A 6,000-nucleotide genomic window follows, 5' to 3' on the forward strand; every position below is an offset into this window, starting at 1 on the left:
AAATTTTAGTGGTTCAATAGAGTAGGAGGGGACTCCCTTTTAATAAAGCAATCTCCTCTCAGATTCTTTATTCTTAGCTCATACATAGGGGAAGCATTTGTCTCTAAGACATGTAGTTTGTGCTTCTGGGCAGCATGGCTGGGAGAGCCCTTACACGGATAACGGAGGGCATCGGAGAGCAATGGGCGGAGCCACTGAAAAGCTAGACCAACTTTAGCAAATCGGCCAGCTGCTGCCCTGAGCCTCTGCTCCTTTACGTTTATCATTAGGATGGCCTTATCTGCTCTGAAAAGTTTTGTTCGTTTGTATACCCTTGCTGTTACTATTAAATAAATTCACACTGGAGAAGTACATGGCTTGGGGTTTGGCCCATTGTAGATGATTAATAAATGGCAGTCTCAATCTGTCCCAAACAGTTCTCTCTGGGGCTTCTTGGCACTCCTTTTGTGATGAATTTTTCATTCTCAGACTGTAAACGGAGGCCTCTTTTCCTCCATATGGGAACTCCCTGAATGTGTCACATCCCAAGGCCCTCCATTACAACTAGATCAAGCCTTCCGTTTTCCTGACAACATTCTGTAACTCTATTTGTTAACCTTTTGGTTACAACTTAACATGATTGACCAGGAATTGTTTCTTATAAAAGGGAAATGTTCATTATAAGGCCTTTAATTTATTTTTCACTAATTAATGTAAAAGAGTCAAAGTTGTTAGGTGAATGGCCATCATTCTTTAAGACAACGATAACAGCTATGATTTGCGGAGACCCTACTGTTTTATCAGCGCTCTTCTGTGAGTCTTTGCTAACCGCACATCTATGACGTAAATGTTCTTTATAGGATTCCATTTTGTAGGAAAGCAAGCAGACTCAAATGGTTCAATTGTTTATCAAGATCACTCAGCCTTTAAGTGGAGTGTCAACAAACTGTCTAATTTACTAGCCCCTAGCCAATAGTGGCTACTGATCAATTAAAACAGTGACTAGTCTGGATTTAGAAATGCTGGTAGTATAAGATACACACCAAAATTTGCAAACTTAGAATTAAAAATAGGATGGAAAATGTCTCAATAATTTCTTAATACTAATTATGCATTGAAATAATCATAGTTCCGATATGGAGGGTTCAATAAAGTATATTATTAAATTAAATTTTACCTGTTTCTTTTCACTTCATTTGTATGGCTACTAAGAAAAACTCAAAATATGTATGTGGCCTTTTGTTATATTTCTGTTAGTGCTGTTCTAGAATTTGAAAATATCTCTATTTAGCAACAAGCCCTAAATTAAATTATTTTAGGAATTACTTCTAAATTAAATTATTTCTGAAAGCTATATTGCCAGCCTTGGTGATTGGCATATGACTGAATATTTTTAGTCTAACCCCTATGAAACTGTCATTTTGCAGACCGACATTTGTTGACTATTGTAACGCCAAGCCTAAGTGTTGGAGCTAACAGGCAAATATGGCAAGGAAAATATAGTATAAGACTGACAAACATCTCAACAACATTGATGGTTACATGAGAGCAAAATACTAATAAGAGGGACAACACAACTTACTGCTAAGGAAGTAAGTTGAACTCGTTTATCAAATGTTTTCAGCTCATAGAAATCTTCATTAAGATGCCCATTTACTGCAGTGTTCCTTCCCCACTGAGGGAAAGAAGAAGAGAGCCACTCCACTGTTTGGGCGACTTGCCCTGATTGTAGGAAGACGCTGTTTTGCAGACAAATATCAGCGGCACTCCTGTGCCAGTGCTAACAAACCTGAAAGGGGGTGGAGCCATGGCTCATGTTCTAGAAGGTTCTATAACCGGGGTGGTGGTGAGGGATGATTTATAAGAAAGGGGAATAAACACTGAATATAAAAAATTAGATTCGAAGTCGTAGATGTCGTCATTAGCGATCGTGAAGTCGACTCCCAATCCATGGCATCCCCATGCCCAATGTGGTGAAAGGTTGCCCCTCCTTCAGGGCCATCCCCAAGATTGGTTCGGATCAAGCCATGTGCTTCGCAGGGGTTTCCCTGGTTGATTTTGGGAATTACATTGCTTGACTTTTCTCTATAAGGCTCAGAAGGGGCTAATAAAAATGAAAAGCCTGGAAGATATAAAATGATAAGGTTCATGACTTCACGACAAGCCTCCCCGTGGACTTTAGTTGAGCTATGCTTCTGTTTCTATTCAAGACTATTACCTTGCAAGCCTAACAAAATCTAGATCCCTTTTTTGAATTGTTAAATGGTTTGCCTTATTTACTAATGTTCCCAGTAGCTCTAGAACAGGGGTCCTCAAAATTTTGTAACAGGGGGCCAGTTCACTGTCCCTCAGACAATGAAGGGCCGGGCCATAGTTTAAAAAAACTATGAACAAATTCCTATGCACACTACACATAACTTATTTTGAAGTAAAAAAAAACAAATGGGGCAAAAACACCCAGCAGCCGGATAAATGTCCTCAGCATGTGGCTCACGGGCCATAGTTTGAAGGCGTCTGCTCTAGAATCTTTTCATCTACCCTAACAAAGAAAACATGATCTCGAGTTGAGTTGGGAGCTTGGTTTTACTAACATTCCAAGTTCCAGGTAACTGAGAAAATGTTACTTTTACATTACTTTTGAAATATAGCAACCAGAACCTGTAAGATTGGCAATGTCATTAACATCTAAGTATTAGGTAGTTGTATCAATATATGTGTGCATTTTTACCCAAAGTTCAATAGGAATGCTTTCCAATGATCTTTATTCAATGAAAGTATTGATTCCATTTTCTCTAAGTGGGTGCCTTAGTTCGCTGAAATACTGTGCTGATTTCCTTATTTAAGGAAACAAGGCCATCTGGGACAAGCGTTGAGCATGCTCCCTGCAATTGGGAAGAGAGCTAGTAAAGGGGACAGAATGTACTGAAGGAGACTTTACACTGTGATCAAAACTCAGAAAATCATTCAGCCTAAGAGAGAAGACATAATTAAACAGCAAGGCAAAACATTAGTGGTCAAGAAAAAGGCCCATCTAACCTTCCGTGTGGGGTTTTCTCTCCCACATGCACCAAATTGATGGAGAGAACACAGCTGTGTTACTTAGGTGACATCATAAAGGTCTGGCCAACCCTGGAAATGAAGACCCTCTCCTCAGACCCCAATCTCCACTCGGAATCATAGAGAAAATCCCAAATCTCTGGGTGTGGGGAGCAAACAAGCTAAGAAGTTATGTAAGTCAATACTGTTCTAAAGGCGACGTGAAGACGTGCAGTTTGGCTTGCCCTCAAGTATGGGTGTAACGCTAATTTCTCATCTGAAACAAAATTAAACAGTACAGGAAACCGAGAACTTTAAATCAAGTGGTGGCTATTCATTTTATGAAGTATAGTGCTGACATCACATTTCTCATTACCTTGTGCGCACATCCTCCCTTGGCTCCTGCCCCGGGGTTCTAGGGAACCACTGGCTACATTCGGCTTCCCACACAGTGATAAAGCACAGTCACAAAGCTTTGGCGGCCCCTCAAAGCATCATGGCCTACTGGTAGTGTTGCTATCTTGGATAGTCAATCATGAAGGGTTATGTTTTTATTGGTTTTCCCTAGGAACACACACACACACACACACACACACATGTTTCCTTGTGGGGGGGGATATATCTGTAAATAAAAAGATAGATGATAGATATCTCTTTGACAAAACCCTACATATATATGTGTATATATTTGTATTTATTACATCTATATATGCATATATATTTAATTCAAATGTCCTTAATAGTATAGCACAGGAAACAATTGCAACTCAATGGTACTAGGCTTAAACTGAAGCATTACCCTTGCTTAGAGATCTAGAATAGTGAGACCAACCACTGAACGCCTCAGGATCAATGGAAGTAGAGGGAAGGGGAGAGAGATCAGGTGGGAAAGGGAGATTGGGGTTATTGGCTTAGACTTTATGTGTACCATACATTTAGCAAGGACTCAGGGTGGTGCAATGATGAAGTGCTCAATCGATCATTCAAAGGTCAGCAGTTTGAACCCTTGCGTGAAAAGGCCTAGCAATCTGCTCGTAAGAAAATGCCAGCCTAGGAAACCTATGGGGCAGATTTACTCTATCACCCTTGGTGGTTCTGAGCTGGAATTGACTCAACAGCATGCAACAGAAACAACATATGCTACTGAGGCAACTAAGCAAATCTAGTGAGAAAAGCAGAATAATTGGTCAACTGAGCTTAACTTCAGGAAAAAGACCCAACCAAGGAATTCTATCAGGCCATTGTCTTTCCAGAAGGGTCTATAAAAGTTCAAGCACGTTTGGCTGCATCAACATTACTAGAAGTCGCTCCTGTTCCCAGTTTACCTCTGCTCCTGCTCTGCTGAGTTTGGGGAATGGTCACATCTCATTCCTGGGGTGGCAGGGGTGGGGGGGTGGGGGTCTCTCCCTAAGGACAGCAAGTAGTTTTGACTTCTTATCTTGACAGACCTGATTTGTCATGGTGCTCCCAGTACCTAGCACACTGCTTAGGTAGCTCAAGGAAAGTAACCCATGTTTGGTAATTGCAGAAAGGAGACTGGTGTAATATAAAGCCTGGGTCAGGGCTCTCCCCTTAACTCTCCACCTGATACACTGAAGCCAAGGAGACACTTGATCTTTCTCTGTGTCTTGTTCAAACAAAAGGCTCGAATCAGGGGATCTGCAAGTGTTGTTGGAAGTCCCTAGTGTTAAAGGAAATTCCTCCCTGTCACCTTCCTCCTTATTTAAATTTAACCCTCAACTTTTCCAAGGCACTAAAAATCTATGATAAAGACAGTTCTAGGAAAAACTCAATTAAAACATTGAACTAACTGACTGGTCAGATTTTTCTTTCGACACCAACTTTCTTCCTTTCTGCCAATATCCTATCAGTATCTCCCACTGAACAAACACAGTGGTAGGAAGACATGATACGGGAGCCTAGGAAGCCCAACGTGTAGGAAATGCCTTCCCTGATACAGAACAGAGCAGGATGAGGGTGAAATTGGATTTATTGCCCCACAGATCCAGGTCACGCACATCTTGTGTGCTTGGAGCATGAACCATAATGTGAGTGGGTGTTCCGTGGTCTCCCTGTTGGCAGCGACACGGGCTTTGCACCATCCTTGCTAAATCGTCTTGTCTACTCCCATTGGCTGAGCTCTGCCCACACCTCTGAACTTTTCTTAATGGGTTGGGATAGCTCACTTACTTAAAAAAGATTTTTTAATTTCATTTATTTTGTTATTGTTGTTGAGAACATACACAGCAAAACAAATATAGATTCAGCAGCTTCTCCATGTACGATGTAACGACATTGATTACACTCTTCAAGTAGTACAGCCACTCCCAGGTGCTTTCTGAGTTTGTCCTTCTCCAGCAATCTCAATTCCCTGCCCCTAAGGTTCCTATCTAATCTTTCAAGAAGCTATTTTCTGTTTGATCCCACATAGAAAGTTCTTAAAGAGTGTAATGCTCAGACATATTTTTTTTGTTACTGGCTAAGCTGAAATATTATTTTAAGAATACCTTAGGAGATATTTTTGGTTTAAGGCTTAAATATTTTGTCAGGGCAATAGTTTTAAGGAATCACCAGTCTTCATGACTAAGAAGTGTATTCAGCCCATGAGAATTTGAAATTCTGTTGCTCTCTTTTCCCCCTTTGATCAGAATTCTTCTTTAGAAATTGTGATCAAACTGTTTTTTCATGATGGGAGTCAGACTGCATGCCCCTTCTTCTTCTTCCTCCTCTTCTTCTTCTTCTTTTTTCCAATTCAAACTGAGCTTGACATGTCTGATAAATGATTAAGAATCAGTTATCCTCTGTGGCTGGGTTCCTACCCAGTTTGGGTCACTCAGATCCTAAGCCCAGTGAGGTTTCTGGTCTTTTTGTCCCCCTCTGGTCTTATATCATGACATCATCCCTCTTCCCAGTAAGTGTGGGGACTGTTAGGCTGGGCTGTCTGGAGAAACAAAGCCAGTGACAGTCATCTCTGTATAAGAAGGA

The sequence above is a fragment of the Tenrec ecaudatus genome, chromosome 1 (genome assembly GCF_050624435.1).
Source record: "Tenrec ecaudatus isolate mTenEca1 chromosome 1, mTenEca1.hap1, whole genome shotgun sequence".
NCBI classification, from domain to species: domain Eukaryota; kingdom Metazoa; phylum Chordata; class Mammalia; order Afrosoricida; family Tenrecidae; genus Tenrec; species Tenrec ecaudatus.